We start from the raw sequence: 17074 nt of genomic DNA on the forward strand, positions 1-17074 counted from the left end.
TCTTTATGCTGTCTAAGAGGAGAACATTTCCCTTTTTCTTTTAGCGTCTGGTGTGCTTTGAGGATATCGCTGTTCATTTCACGGACAAGGAGTGGGCGTTGCTGGATCCTGACCAGAGAGCTCTGCATAAGGAGGTCATGGAAGAGAATCGTGGACTCCTGGATTCTATGGGTAAGGCTCTCTGAGGATAATCCTTTCTGTTTTGAAATTCCATATATCTCTCCTTGTGATGAATCTGCAAGGTTTGGATGGAACTCAATAGCACCACCTACACGCCCCTAGAAATCACTTGGAATGGAGGGCGATTTGCGGTGTTGTCTGTGATTATCCGTCAGAGTGGGTAGGGAATTTGAAGTAGCTTCTGCCAGATTTTTGTTTCTCCTTCTGTTCATTTTGGTTGACTAAAGAGATAACTGAAAATGGATACAGAGCAGATTCTGTGATTGGGCCAAACAAAATTAATTGAATCTCAGATTCCCATAAATATGTCAGCTAATGAAGGTAAAGGTAAAGGGACCCCTGACCAATAGGTCCAGCCGTGGACGACTATGGGGTTGCGGCCCTCATCTCGCTTTACCGGCCAAGGGAGCCGGTGTACAGCTTCCAGGTCATGCGGCCAGCATAACTAAGCTGCTTCTGGCGAACCAGAGCAGCACATGGAAACGCCGTTTACCTTCCCGCCGGAGTGGTACCTATTTATCTACTTGCAGTGGATGCTTTCGAACTGCTAGGTTGGCAGGAGCAGGGACTGAGCAACGGGAGCTCACCTTCTGTTCGGCAAGCCCTAGGTTCTGTGGTTTAACCCACAGCGCCACCTGCGTCAGCTAATACCAGCCAACAAAGGCAGTTAATTCCGTAGTAAGAACTCCCATCTAATTCCCTTCATTTCTTCCTTTCACAACCGTTCATTAGCCATGTTCAATAATGAACAGTTGTGAAGGGCTGTTATTCCTGAGGCTCTAATTAGTTTCTCTCTATATATATATTAGTGTAACTCTTTTCTCTTTTTATTCCTTTCTCTTATCATATTATTTCTTTATGAATCAAAAATAATTTCAACAAAATGTTAAGATTTAAAAAAATTGTTTTTTTTATATTGCAGGTGGTGATGAATTGGAAATTAATAACAAGGGGGACCAAGAAGGAATCCACACAGTAGAGAAGCCATATAAATACTCGGAGTGTGAAAACAACTTTAGTGAGAGCCCCAATTCCACTTCTCATCAAAGAGATCCAATTGGGAATAAGCCCTATCAGTGCTTAGAATGTGGAAAGAGCTTCAGTCACAAAGCCAGTCTTTCTTCCCATCAAAGAATTCATACAGGGGAGAAACCTTTTCACTGCTTGCAATGTGGAAAGACTTTCAGAAAGAGCTCAGATCTCACTTCCCATCAAAGAATTCATACAGGGGAGAAACCCTATCAGTGCCTGGAATGTGGAAAGAGCTTCAGACACAGTAGCCATCTCACTTCCCATCAACGAACTCATACAGGGGAGAAACCCTATCAGTGCTTGGAATGCGGAAGGAGCTTCGGTCAGAAGAGTAGTCTCACTTCTCATCAACGAATTCATAAAGGTCAGAAACCCTATCAGTGCTTGGAATGCGGAAAGAGCTTTAGTCACAAAGTATCTCTCACTTCCCATCAAAGAATTCATACAGGGGAGAAACCCTATCGGTGCTTGGAATGTGGAAGAAGCTTCAGCCACAATGCCTCTCTCATATCCCATCAAAGAATCCATACAGGGGAGAAACCCTATCACTGCTTGGAATGCAGAAAGAGCTTCAAGCAGAAGAGTAGTCTCACTTCCCATCAAAGAGTTCATACAGGTGAAAAACCCTATCAGTGCTTGGAATGTGGAAAGAGCTTCAGTCACAACACATCTCTCACATCCCACCAAAGAATTCATACAGGGTCGAAACCCTATCAGTGCTTGGAATGTGGAAAGAGCTTCCGTCACAACACATCTCTCACTTCCCATCAAAGAACTCACAGTGGAGACAAACAATAGCAATTGCTGTATAGTAATTTTATTTTAGGAGATTTTACTTTGTATTGCAGCAGTGTTATTGTGCTTCTGTCATGCGTATCTAAAAGAATCTTATATTTTATACTGCGTTTCTTCCCCCTTCGTATGAAACTAGACCCGGGAGAACATTGCTGCTGCCCTGAGTGCTGGAAGGAAGACTGCTTCCTGCTGCAAGGCCCATTTCCACCTGACCTAGAGGACAAAGCCCATACTCACCCCAAACAACTAAAGGGCTCCTGGGAGGCCAGAAGGACATTGCTGGAACAGCTCTTTGATTGGGGCAACTGGCTAAAATGTTTTACATGGTTCCAATTTTGGTTCCTCTGTTTTGATTTGGTTAAATATTTTTAGTTGGTGTTGATGGCTACTTTAATTAGGGTATAAATGTAAACTGTTTATTATTGTTGTGGTTGTTGTTATTGCTTTGTAGACTAGTACCTTCGATCCCAACCTTAATCCGTTCCAGAAGTCTGTTCCAAAACCAAAGCGTTCTAAAACGAAAGCGTGCTTTCCCATACAAAATAATGCAAAATGGATTAATCCAAAGGTTGGCAACCTAAGGCCCATAGGCCAGAAGCGGCCCATGAGGGTTACTTAACTGGCCTGTGAGCCGCTCCTGAACCGAGGTGACTGCTTGGCGAGTCCTTGTGTAATGCGCTAAACCAGCGGGGGGACTCTCTTCCGTCGCTCCAGAAATTGCTTCTGCGCATGCCCAGATGCCGGAAATCTCTTTTGTGCAGGTGCGATTTTCAGCGTCTGGTCATGCGCAGACGCGATTTCCAGTACTGTTGACATTCACAGACGCAATTTCCAACAACGTGCTGCACTGGCCCGGCCCACGGAGCGATCTCCGCAGGAGTGACCGGTCCATGCCTGGTAAACCTTGCCGACCCCTGGAATGCATTCCAGACTTTTAAAAACAACCCCTAAAGCAGCAATTTAACATGAATTTTACTAACCCATAAAATGAAAGCGATAATCAATGTAAAGTAAAGGTAAAGGGACCCCTGACCATTAGGTCCAGTCGTATCCGACTCTGGGGTTGCGGCGCTCATCTCAAGTTACTGGCTGAGGGAGCCGGCGTACAGCTTCTGGGTCATGTGGCCAGCATGACAAAGCTGCTTCTGGCAAACCAGAGCAGCGCATGGAAACACTGTTTACCTTCTCGCCGGAGAGGTACCTATTTATCTACTTGCATTTTGATGTGCTTTCGAACTGCTAAGTGGGCAGGAGCAGGGACTGAGCAATGGGAGCTCACTGTCGTAGGGATTCGAACCACCAACCTTCTGATCAGAAAGCCCAAGGCTCTGTGGTTTAACCCACAGCGCCACCCACATCCCTACTGTACTACAGTACAATGTACTATACTACAAAATAAATAAGACAGTATTGTAGATGATAAAAATTAAAAAAAAAAAATCTTACTTACCCTGATGATACTTATTGTTTGGATGTGGGGCTATTATCCATTTCTGCAGTCACATAATCAATCAGTAGCTGAACTGGGTTCCTAACAATCACAAGCCACAGTCACAAGACAGGCCCATAACACGAAGAACATGTCACAGACAAAAAAACAACAACAAAAAAGCCACACAAACAAAAATGCAAAAACAAATTGCAAAAACAAATGCTCCAAATACCACCTCTGTGTTGTGTGGGTGCTTGGGACTCAAAAGCCGACAAACTCAACAGGAAGCCTCTGATTAGCAGCAGGGGGTCAATTTACAAACGGAACACGCAACAGGAAGCGGAACATGTTCAACTTCTAAGACAAAGTTCACAAACTGGAATGCCTACTTCCAAGGTTGGAGCGTTCTGTTTTTAAGTTGTTCATAAACTGTTGTTGTTTAATCGTTTAGATGTGTCCGATTCTTCATGACCCCATGGACCAGAGCGCGCCAGGCACTACTGTCTTCCACTGCCAGCCACAGTTTGGTCAAACTCATGTTAGTAGCTTCGAGAACGCTGCCCCACCATCTCGTCCTCTGTCGTCCCCTTCTCCTTGTGCCCTCCATCTTTCCCAACATCAGGGTCTTTTCTAGGGAGTCTTCTCTTCTCATGAGGTGGCCAAAGTACTGGAGCCTCAACTTCAGGATCTAACATTAGCAAAGCCCAAGTTCAAACACCAGCTCCTATTTTTAAAAGGCACCCGTAATGACGACACTTCCTTAGAGGTTTCCAGCAGAGGTTGGGTGGCCATCTGTCCTGGAAGCTTCAGCTGAGATTCCTGCACTGCAGGGGGTTGGTCTAGATCAGGCATAGGCAACCTTCGGCTCTCCAGATGTTTTGGACTACAATTCCCACCATCCCTGACCACTGGTCTTGTTAGCTAGGGATCATGGGAGTTGTAGGCCAAAACATCTGGAGAGCCGAAGGTTGCCTATGCCTGGTCTAGATGACTCGTCAGGCCCTTCCATTTCTAAGATCCTGTGATGCTATGGTTCTGTGTAACAACTCCGGTCTACTTTGCAGGGCTGTTGTAACGGGGACACCCCTACGCCACGGCCCTGCCTCCCCCACGTTGGGAGATGGGTGTAAAAAGGACCAGATTCCCCCCCTTCCCCGGCAAGGGTATATTAAAAGAGATAAAGGGGGGTAACCTGTGCCACCTTCGTGTCCCGGAAGACATTTTTGGAATTTGGGGGCGTCTCGTTCCCTGATGTCTCTGGAGATGGAACCTGGGACCTTCTCAAGAAGGAGGAGAATTTGTGTGTTCTGGGGGGGGGGAGGCTCCGCTTCCAAGAGAGGCAGGGAGGTTTGGAGGGGGGAGGGGGGGAGGGAGCCAAGGTTGGAGGGGGAGGGGCCTCCATCCACATTCCCAGAAAAGGAGCAGGTCTGCAGAGGAGGATGCAAAAAGGTGCAAAAAGGGGGGGAGATTTGGGGTTGTGAGGAGGGGGAGAAGGATGCGCTTTTCCTCCCTCTGAATCTGCAAACAGGGCAGCTGGGAAGGTAGGGCAGGCTTTGGGGCGAGGTGGGGGGATGAAAGGTGTTACGGAAATTATGGGGGGGTCACCCAAGCAAAGTCTCCTCCCGAGCAAACTCATTGGGGTATGGAGTGATGCCCTTAAGGGAACCCATCTCTCTGCCATGATCCAGTAGGCGAGAAACCACTCAGCAGGTAATCTCTGGGTGCTTCCGGAAGCCACTGGGCTAATATCCCTCAGCTGGAATCCCATTGTTCTCTCCCAGATAAGTGCTCAAGGTATCCTTGTCAATACTTAACACCAATTCACACTGGCCCAGGGCTATCTCCCTGATACTGCTCTGTTTCCCCATATGCTAATCTTGTTTTTCCTATATGTTAATCATGTATAACCCTTCCCTTTCGTGATGTAGTGATGATGTTTCCAAACTGTATTCTGGGATATGATAGGAGTTTTTAAAAGTTCTTGTAACACTATTCTGGGTGTGCAGTTTTGACTGTGTTAGGGAAAATTCCAGCCACCACCTTCCCCCACCGCGCAGCCTCCTCGCGGGACCCCCGCGCTGCCAAGTGCGGGACTTGGAAGCCTCCTCTCTTCTCTTTGCCCCCCCCCCCCGACGATGAGCGGGTACCCCTTCACCACACAAGTCGCACAAGCACCACATAAAACCCTCGCGATAAAGGGTTCCCCCTAAATGTCCCGATCTGCGCCCCGAAAAGCCTCCGGAAAGGCGCTCCTGTCAAACAGCGCTCCGTACACGCTCCATTTTCTCAATGAACGGGAAACCCACCAATCAGGAGCATGCATTCAGCTCAGCCTGCAAAATGGAACGTTCAGCTCAGCTACTATGATTCAATCATCACCTTCACGCTTGACTGAACGCTAAGTGGGTATTGACAGGCTCCCTGCTGCGAGAACAATGGAACCGAAACCAAAATGTATCTAGTTTGGGAAACTATTAATTATGAAGTGCAACAATGTTGCAAGTGGACTTATTTAGACTGTGGGTGGCCTGTCTGACAGCTCAGACAGTAAAAAAGCATAAAATTCAATATCTCAGCAACGCAAAGTCCGATCTGCTTGATTCGAGTGTCTATCTGCTCCTTATAAAATAACCTTTCTGACCCCTCGGTCCCCGCCATCCTCCGATCATCAGAAGTATATTATTTCGATACTGCATAATTTTTGGACTCTCCACTCAGTGGCTTTCATAATCCCCTAAGCAGCGAGTCACGTCCGCAGGAGGAGATACACCCCTCCCGGTAATCCATTCAAGCACCCATCCATCAGTTACCATAGCAGCAGACATCCTCCTAGGAGCGTTCTATTGTCCCGACGCAGAGGAAACCTTCAATGTGTATTACACCCCACCTAGATCCATTCACCGGTTCCTGCCATCCTTCCTGTTATGCAAAACTTGTTTTTCCTATATGTAAATTCCACTAGAACCTCCTCTCCCTCCTCCCATTTCTGACGTGTTTGTGATGTATTTCGCTATGTATTCTGGGCAATGGCGGGAAGTTTTAAAAGTCCGTGACACCCTTTGTTCGGGGTTCGGATCCTCCTGAACCTTGTTGCGCAATAAACTCCTTTGCTTTTGCTCCAATCTCCGGCTGGTCTCCATTGCCTCCGCAGCGAACCACGGGCTTCCTCCGTAGGACCGGGAGCTGAGCCTTCTCGACCCGGTAATTTCCGTAACAGTCTTGGTGCCGAAACCCGGGACCTGCGTTCTCCCGTGGTGGCTGGGGACCCCCACCGAGCCTTCAGCCGGCAACGGGACCCTTTTCTCCCGTGGAGACTCGACGGATCCCTGGCCATCCTCCGGGCGGTAATTGCAGGTCTCAAGGGGAGCCAACCGGGGAGCAAAGGCAAAGTTCAGCCGGCTTCGTCTCCAACGATCCAGCGGATCGCGGGTGGAAGACGCGTAAGTATAAATCCAGTGCACTGGTGATTGGGGGGAGGGGGGAGGTAAGCCTGGCAACCGCAATCTACTGCTCTCTTGCCTATCATTTCTTGCCTGTCTCTCAGTCTGTCCCGTGGACTGCTGCTCAACTCGAAAGGGGAGTCCTGAGCTCTATCTCTTTTTCTCCAATACCTGGTCAGCCGCCCCGTTAGCTGGCCTAACGAACGCAAGGGACTGGGCTCTTTTTCTACTTTGCCAGCTGCCAAGGGGCAAAGGACTTCTCTGCACTATCCCAAACCTCAGCCGCCCCGGTCGGGCCATGTAAAACACGCTGGTCGTGCGTGAGCCCGCTTCCGAACGCAAGGGAGGTTTTTTCCGGACCGTTTAACCCTATCAAAAGGGCTGCCCGATCTGGCACTGCTGTGGCAGGCGTCCAGTAGGGCTCCCTTCCTTAGCTGTTAACGATAGGCAGGAGGTTGCCAGGTGGGGGTACCCTGAAATGGGTGGAAAATGGGGGTTGAGAAATAGGAATAGATGAGAAGAAACGGAAGAGAAAGGAAGAGGAAAAGGGAGCTCCAGAAAAAGGAAAGGAAGAGGTAGTTTAGAGTAGATCCCCCTGGTCAGCCGCCCCGCTAGCCGAACTAGTGAACGCAAGGGACCAGGCTAGATTATTGGAACGTCGTGTACTGTATTTTGCTTATGTTAAGAAACCCCCCTGTCCCACTCCCTTAGCAAGAAAACCCGACTTACTAAGATACCTTTCCCATTCCTCCTTTCCAAAACCCAGGTTCCTCTTAAAACCCAAGGAACAATGGGTGCCAAGGCTTCGAAGCCCAGTCGTACTTCCGCTGGGAAGAAGGCTTCTCGCAAGCCTTCTTTTACCCAGCCGGAACCCGACTCCCCCCTCGAGTTTGTACTAGATCACTGGAAAGAGATTCCGGGCTCAGAAATATTATCCAGGCAGAAGTTGCAAGAACTCTGCGAAAACACCTGGCCATCTTTTACTGATAAACTGACATCTGAACTCCGCTGGCCACCGGAGGGATCCTTCAACCAGGATCGTTTGAATGCTCTAAAGAAGCACCTACTAGAAGAAAGACCCCGCCAGTTGGACTACCTAAAAGCTTTCGAGGTCGTATATCAAATCCTTACTACTCTGAAGGATGCCCCAGCTCTCCAGATGCCTATGATAAAACCTCCTAAGAAAGCCTCTAGGAAACCCAAGGGAGGTCCTGCACCACCCCCTTATGAGGATCCATCAGACGATGATTCTATGGATCAGGCCATGGCGCTATACTATAATAGACCCAGACAAGCCCCCACAGCTCCCCCTGCACAGAATGATGTCCCTGGGCAAAATAATCTCCCGGGACCCGAAAATGATGCAGACCCGAACAATCAGGCAGGAGCTCAAGGCGGGCAGCTAATAGTTCAACCCATGGACCAGGAAGAGATAGCCACAGTATCCAACGACCAAATGGAACCTGACCCGGTCTTAACGCCAGTCAGTGACCACGCTGCCTATACTCTGTCGCCCCACTCCAATCTTCTTGAGAACGTGGAGGGCATGACCACCCGCTCTATGGTGCAGACTGCTAAGGACCTTGCCATCCGCATCCAGGGTGCTTTCTCGCCATCTGCTTCCCGGCAGCCAGTAAAGGGAAAAGCTAAAGGGAGTGGGGGAATCAATCACCAGGCGGCCTCCTACCAGATGCCCCTACGTGCCTTCCCCATCCCTCCTGCAACTCCGGATGGGGCCCCACGGATGATTTACACCCACCAGCCCTTCCGGACTGCAGACTTAGTAAACTGGGCAAACGTGATGCCCTCTTTGAGGGATGACCCTGACAAGTGCCACCGGCAAATCGCTACAATCTTCTCTTCCCATCACCCTTCTTGGACGGATGTCCACGTACTCTTAAATGCCCTATTCAATGAGGCTGAGAAGGCTGACATTCTCAGTAAGGCTGAAGAAGCCCTAAACCAGGAAAACTACCAAGAAGGAAGACCTCAAGGGGTGGAGGCCCTGACACCTAGGGATCTCCGTATTGAACCCAACCCTGCTTGGGACTTCAATACCCCTAATGGCGTCTGGTGTCTGAACCTGTTTAAAAAGGCCATCTTAGACGGCATTAAAGCTTCAGGGCAGCGCTCCATAACTGGACTAAAGTTCAGACTGTGATCCAGGGTCCCAATGAACACCCGTCGGACTATTATTCTAGGTTGGTGGCGGCTATTAAAACCTGGGGCGGAATAGACCCCGAGAATCCGCACCATGATATAATAGTAAAAGGCTTTTTTAAAGACCAAGCAACGCCAGATATAAGGAAAGCCTTAAATCTCCTAGTTGGCTACGATGGGAAAACTTTTAGCGAAATACTGTCCATCGCCAAGTCCGTCTTTAACAACCGGGACGAAAAGAAAAGGATGGACACCAGGGCAGGGGAGGAGGCAGTGCTTGCCCTCAGTATGGAAACCCCTTACTTCCCAGCTCCAGGGTTCCCGGCCAGGGGAGGAGGCAGGGGGCGAGGAAGAGGGGAAGGATTGAATGCAAGCCCATCCATGCCACGACCCTGGGGCCCATCCACTGGCCTTTGTCACCTGTGTTTTCAACCAGGGCACCTAAGACGAAACTGCCCATATTTATACCCGGGGAGCCCATGGGTTGGAACCAACTCCTACCCATTCCCCGGAGGAAACTCACCATACTCCACCTTTCCTTCGCACCCCCCTTGGGCCCAGGGTTATGAGAACCAGCAAATGGTGCCACCTCATCCCCAAGGGAATTGGCCACCCCAAGGCACCCAGGTCTCGGTGGCCCAACCAACCGCAGAGTCACACCCTCCAAATCCTTTCCGTGCCCCTCTGCCAGCTCAAACTGACCCGCAATTCGTTCAAGCCCCTCCTTCCGACTTGAGAACATAAGGAGAGCCCCAACAGGACCTTGAAGCCCTTCCCCTTTGGACTGCGCTCAGTTCCCACCCCTCGTATACCCGGGGTACAGCCCACCGTACCCCAGCACCGCACCCCAGCATCGCACCCCAGTTCCTGTTCCTCGTACCCCAGCACCGCACCCCAGCATCGCACCCCAGTTCCTGTTCCTCGTACCCCAGCACCGCACCCCAGCATCGCACCCCAGTTCCTGTTCCTCGTACCCCAGCACCGCACCCCAGCATCGCACCCCAGTTCCTGTTCCTCGTACCCCAGCATCGCACCCCAGCATCGTACCCCAGTTCCTGATCACCGCACCCCAGCATCGCACCCCAGTTCCTGTTCGTCGCACCCCAGCATCGCACCCCAGCATCGCACCCCAGTTCCTGTCCATCGCACCCCAGTTCCTGCTTCACCATTCCCGAGTCCCCGTACATCGCTCCCACCGACCATTTTCGGACTTGCCGCTATTGACAGCTTTTGACAGCTTTTGACAGTTCTCCACATTTTCGGACTTACCGCTTTGACAGCTTGCCCTATTCTGACTGCTTGCCGTTTGACAGCTTTTGACAGTTCTCCACATTTTCGGACTCACCGCTTTGACAGTTTGCCTTATTCTGACTGCTTGCCGTTTGACAGCTGTTTGACAGTTCTCCACATTTTCGGACTCACCGCTTTTGACAGCTTGCCTTATTCTGACTGCTTGCCGTTTGACAGCTGTTTGACAGTTCCCCACACTTTCGGACTTACCGCCTTGACAGCTCGCCTTATTCTGACTGCTTGCCGTTTGACATTTGTTTGACAGTTCTCCGCATTTCGGACTCACCACTTTGACAGCTGTTTGACAGCTATTTGACAGCGCACCCTGTCCCCCCCCCGTTTGCCGCCTTTGACAGCTTGCCGGTGTGACTACCTGCCACTTTGACAGCCGTGTGACAGCTCATCATACTCTCCGATCAGCTGGCTTTTGACAGCCCACCGTGCCTGCCCCGATGTTGGCATCCAACCATGACCGGCCCCGCTCTCCCTGAATACGACCAGCCGAGGCGCGTGGGGAAGGTGAGTACCAAGTTACGGAGGTGTAGGTGTGGAGAAAAGGATTTGTGGTTCTGCGAACCAGAATACAAATCTTATCTCCAAGTGCGGGACTGTTAGGGAAAATTCCAGCCACCACCTTCCCCCACCGCGCAGCCTCCTCGCGGGACCCCCGCGCTGCCAAGTGCGGGACTTGGAAGCCTCCTCTCTTCTCTTTGCCCCCCCCCGACGATGAGCGGGTACCCCTTCACCACACAAGTCGCACAAGCACCACATAAAACCCTCGCGATAAAGGGTTCCCCTAAATGTCCCGATCTGCGCCCCGAAAAGCCTCCGGAAAGGCGCTCCTGTCAAACAGCGCTCCGTACACGCTCCATTTTCTCAATGAACGGGAAAACCCACCAATCAGGAGCATGCATTCAGCTCAGCCTGCAAAATGGAACGTCAGCTCAGCTACTATGATTCAATCATCACCTTCACGCTTGACTGAACGCTAAGTGGGTATTGACAGGCTCCCTGCTGCGAGAACAATGGAACCGAAACCAAAATGTATCTAGTTTGGGAAACTATTAATTATGAAGTGCAACAATGTTGCAAGTGGACTTATTTAGACTGTGGGTGGCCTGTCTGACAGCTCAGACAGTAAAAAAGCATAAAATTCAATATCTCAGCAACGCAAAGTCCGATCTGCTGATTCGAGTGTCTATCTGCTCCTTATAAAATAACCTTTCTGACCCCTCGGTCCCCGCCATCCTCCAATCATCAGAAAGTATATTATTTCGATACTGCATAATTTTTGGACTCTCCACTCAGTGCTTTCATAATCCCCTAAGCAGCGAGTCACGTCCGCAGGAGGAGATACACCCCTCCCGGTAATCCATTCAAGCACCCATCCATCAGTTACCATAGCAGCAGACATCCTCCTAGGAGCGTTCTATTGTCCCGACGCAGAGGAAACCTTCAATGTGTATTACACCCCACCTAGATCCATTCACCGGTTCCTGCCATCCTTCCTGTTATGCAAAACTTGTTTTTCCTATATGTAAATTCCACTAGAACCTCCTCTCCCTCCTCCCATTTCTGACGTGTTTGTGATGTATTTCGCTATGTATTCTGGGCAATGGCGGGAAGTTTTAAAAGTCCGTGACACCCCTTTGTTCGGGGTTCGGATCCTCCTGAACCTTGTTGCGCAATAAACTCCTTTGCTTTTGCTCCAATCTCCGGCTGGTCTCCATTGCCTCCGCAGCGAACCACGGGCTTCCTCCGTAGGACCGGGAGCTGAGCCTTCTCGACCCGGTAATTTCCGTAACAACTGTAACCTATTGCGCATAAACCCTGTCTTGTCCTTGCCCCAGTTGGCTGGACTTCTTTTATTTAACTCCGCAGAAAACCAGTGGCTTATCCCTAAGGGCCAGGTGGCTGGGCAGTTCCACAGCTGGGATTTTCCGTTACAAAGGAATGCAGGGGAGTGCTCCCCCCTCCCCCTTCTTTCGGTGGATCAGTCGAGGGGGAGGGGCTGATTCAGGCGCTGCTGGATAAAGGAGCCCCTCCCACAGAGGGGGCGCGTCCTTGGAGAAGCCCCCAGCCCTTTATATCAGGGAAAGGAAATCAGAATAGAATACAAAGAGGTAGAGCTGCAGGGGGTGGGAGGGGGCGATGAGGGGGGAGAGAACAATGCATTTCCTTTGTAGGGTTTGCCAGCACCTCTAATTCAGTCAGCAAGAACTTTGCAGAAGAAAAAAGGGACTCCTTCTGATCTCTTGGGAGCTTCCTGAGAGCAAAGATGGATGAGCAAGACTTGGCTGGCCCTAAAGCAGGAAGAGGCCAGGCCATTGAAGATGGGAGCAGTGGGGGATTATGGGAAAACTCTGTGTGGAAGATCCTGGGTGAGAAGGATACCCTCTGCTCAGATGTGCACAGCCAGCAGCTCAGGCAGTTCTGCTGCCAGGAGGCCGAAGGACCCCGAGAGGTTTGCAGCCAACTCTACCGCCTTGTCTGTCAGTGGCTGAAGCCAGAAAGGAAAACGAAAGCTCAAATGCTGGACCTGGTGATCTTGGAGCAGTTCCTGGCTTTCCTTCCACCGGAGATAGAGAGCTGGGTGAGGGAATGTGGAGCGGAGACCAGTTCCCAGGCAGTGGCCCGGGCTGAAGGATTCCTCCTGAGTCAGACAGAGGAGAGGAAGCAGGTGAGAGAGACTTTCCTCTGGATACTCCAAAGGGGCTTCCAAACCAGAGAGAGAATATCCCAAATTGTGGTAGTAATGTCCCATCTCTTTATGAATAGGATCTAAGGAATGAGATCTTATACCCCTGAAATGTTTGCCTCTGCCTTTCCTAATGCTTCTCTCCATTCTCTCTTTTGAATCTTTGTTGCTCTTTCAGGGAAGGGATCTGTTGACAGAAATGGGTCCTGATTCCTCTGAGGCAGAGCGGACTCCGATGGACACTAGGGAGAGACCACTAGGTAAGGAGGGTGTTATTTATCTCCATGGTCACATCGGGGGGGATTCTGAAACTACTGGTAATCTGTTGGTTCTTTCCTCTTTTGTCGGGAGGCAGTTGGGGCCAAGTAGACTTCTTCAACATCCACCTGTAATTAGAGATGCATTCCTGAACCTCGGAGAGAAGCAGGCATTCATGGCTTCCCACTTCCCTTTGTCTCTGGCAGGTGACAGGATGATGCCCACAAGACCTCCTCATCCGTCTTTTCATGGTGGCAAAGGGGAAGCAGCAGCTATGGTAGCAGATCAGGTAGCGGGCAGGAGACTTGTAGGGAGAGAGGCTGAGGGGTGGGGCTGGCTCCTCCACCTCCTGGTTCCTGTCTAAGGTGCCTTGAATTATGGGAGGAAATGGTTTATGTGCTTAGAATATGGAACACCCACCTCATCCTTATCGCCTTCTCAGTGTCGCTAGTATTATTTATCAGCTGTTGCAGTTTGTTTCTATATTTACAATTGAAGGCTAAAATAGGTTTCTAAGCAGTTGACAAACCATAAAAAAGGGACAGGGTTTATCTAACCAACCCTGTCAGTTGGACAACAGTCATGCCATCTCTCCTTGCCCCCCCCCCCTTGTGCCCCTTGAAGTTATCTTTGGGGTGTCCAAACTTTTTTGAAAGAGGGCCAAATTTGATCAAGTGAAGGGCCGACCCCAGGAAATTAACTGCCACAGCCCCCAAAAATGGACTTTGGACATGCCAGCTTTAGGGCATCAGGCGGGTCTCCGCACCCAGAGAAGATGCGAGGGGAATCTTCCGTTTAGCAAGGTGGGAATGTTTGTGCAGGCAGAATGCTTGAATAACACCATGTGGAGTTCCACCCATTTATGCAAAGATTAAGACCCAACATTAAAATAATAAAGTAATTCCAGGGAATATTAAATAAGCATTCTGTTGTTTGTTTGTTTGTTTGTTTGTTTGTTCATACATACCCTGCCCATCTGGCTGAGTTTCCCCAGCCACTATGGGCTGCTCCCAATCAAGTGTTAAAACAATACAGCATTAAATATTTAAAACTCTCTAAACAGGGCTGCCTTCAGGTGTCTTTTAAAAATATTATATGTTCAGAAAAACAATTCCATGAAATCAACTCAACAATTAACAGGCAGAAAACCACAGAGGAACGTGTGGTGGATCATCTTTATCGGGCATAGGCATCTTGGCTCTCCAGATGTGTTGGGACTACATTCCTATCATCCCTGACCACTGCTCCTGTTAGCTAGGGATCATGGGAGTCGTAGGCCAAAAACATCTGAGGGCTGAGTTTGCCAATGCCTGATCTTTATGCTCTCTAACAGGATATTTCCCTTATTTGTTTAGGATCTGGTATGCTTTGAGGATGTCACTGTTCATTTCACGGACAAGGAGTGGGAGTTGCTGGATCCTGACCAGAGAGCTCTGCATAAGGAGGTCATAGAGGAGAATCATGGACTCCTGGATTCTCTGGGTAAGGTTATCTGTCGGGTCGTAATTCCTGTTTTAAAATTCCATACATCTCTCCTTGTGATGATTCTCCAAGGTTTGGATGGAACTCAGTTGTGCCACCATACCACCTGGAAATTAACACCCCCAGAAATCACTTGGAATGGAGGGTGATTGGCTGTGTTGTCTGTGAATATCCATCAGAGTGGGTAGGGCAATGAAGACAGAGCGGATTTGTGATTGGGCCAAACTAAAGTAATTGAATCTCAGGTTCCCGTAAATATGTCAGCTAATACCAGCCAACAAAGGCAGTGAACTCCATAGTAAGAACTCCCATCTAATTCCCTTCAGTCTTACTCTTTCACAACCGTTTGTTAGCAATGTTGAAAAATGAACAGTTGTGAAGGGTTGTTTCTTCCTGAGGCTCTAATTAGTTTCTCTCTCTATATGTGTGTGTGTGTGGTTGTGTTAGTGTATATAGAATGAGATAGATTTTATTTAATCTATTAAATGTATTTTTTCCACATTTCCCATTTTAAAAGTAATTCTAAATTTTTTTGGTTTCTATTCCTTCTCTTATCATATTATTTATTTATGAATGAAAAATCTTTCAATAAAATATCAATATTTAAAAATAATTGTTTTTCCCATTGTAGGTGGTGATGAATCAGAAATTAGTAACAAGGGGGACCAAAACGGAATCCACACAGTGGAGAAACCATATAAATACTCGGAGTGTGAAGAGAACTTTAGTCAGAGCTCCCAGTCTACTTCTAATCAAAGAAATCCCATTGGGAGTAAACCCTATCAATGCTTGGAATGTGGAAAAAAGCTCGAGTCGGGAGGATACTCTCATTTCCCATCAAAGAATTCATACAGGTGAAAAAACCCTATCAATGCTTGGAATGTGGAAAGAGCTTCAGTGTGAAGAGTAATCTCACTGCCCATCAAAGAATTCACACAGGTGAGAAGCCCTATCAGTGTTTGGAATGTGGAAAGAGCTTCAGTCAGAGCACAGACTCACTTCCCATCAAAGAATTCATACAGGGGGAGAAACCCTATCAGTGGTTTAGAATGTGGAAAGAGATTCCGTCACAAAACAGTCTCATTTCCCATCAAATAATTCATACTGGGGAGAAACCCTATCCGTGCTTGGAATGTGGAAAGAGCTTCAGTGTGAAGAGTAATCTCACAACCCATCAAAGAATTCATACTGGGGAGAAACCCTATCAGTGCTTCGAATGTGGAAAGAGCTTCAGTCAGAGCCACAGACTCACTTCCCATCAAAGAACTCACACAGGGGAGAAACCACATCAATGCTTGGAATGTGGAAAGACTTTCAGAGAAAGCTCATATCTCACAACCCATCAAAGAATTCATACTGGGAGAAACCATATCAGTGCTTGGAATGTGGAAAGAGCTTCAGTCAGCGCCACAGACTCACTTCCCATCAAAGAATTCATACAGGGGAGAACCCCTATCAGTGCATGGAATGTGGAAAGAGCTTCAGTAAGAGAGTCAATCTAACAGCCCATCAAAAAACTCACAGCGGCGAGAAACCTCATCAATGCTTAGAATGTGGAAGGAGCTTCACCTGGAAGAAAAGTCTCACTTCCCATCAAAGAATTCACACAGGTGAGAAGCCCTATCAGTGCTTGGAATGTGGAAAGAGCTTCAGTCAGAGCCACAGACTCACTTCCCATCAAAGAATTCATACAGGGGAGAAACCCTATCAGTGTTTAGAATGTGGAAAGAGATTCCGTCACAAAAACAGTCCTCACTTCCCATCAAATAATTCATACTGGGGAGAAACCCTATCCGTGCTTGGAATGTGGAAAGAGCTTCAGTGTGAAGAGTAATCTCACAACCCATCAAAGAATTCATACTGGGGAGAAACCCTATCAATGCTTCGAATGTGGAAAGAGCTTCAGTCAGAGCCACAGACTCACTTCCCATCAAAGAACTCATACAGGGGAGAAACCACATCAGTGCTTGGAATGTGGGAAGAGCTTCAGTCAAAGTGCACATCTCATTTCCCATCAAAGAATTCATACAGGGAGGAACCATAGCAATTCCTGTGTTGTAATTTTCTTTTAGGAGAGTTTAATTTGTGCTTCTTCAACCTAGCAGAGAGGTCAACTTTGCAGAGAGGTCAAGCCATTGAGTGCAAACATTGTGCCCAGTATTATTTATACTACGTATCCAGATCTGCAAGGACTTCTTTCAGTCTTTTATCATCTTTATTTTTTAATCTGTTTATCATACTGGCTAGTTTGATTTATTCTAGTATTTTCAGATGCAATTCTTCTTTCGATGGAACTTTATCTGTTCT

General features: G+C 48.6%; 1 pseudogene; it reads left to right on the forward strand.

Moving 5' to 3' along the window:
• LOC117042249 overlaps window positions 1-17074 on the forward strand; it is a 31390-nt pseudogene extending 14316 nt beyond the window's left edge.

This window comes from Lacerta agilis, chromosome 2 (genome assembly GCF_009819535.1).
Source record: "Lacerta agilis isolate rLacAgi1 chromosome 2, rLacAgi1.pri, whole genome shotgun sequence".
Lineage (NCBI taxonomy): Eukaryota > Metazoa > Chordata > Lepidosauria > Squamata > Lacertidae > Lacerta > Lacerta agilis.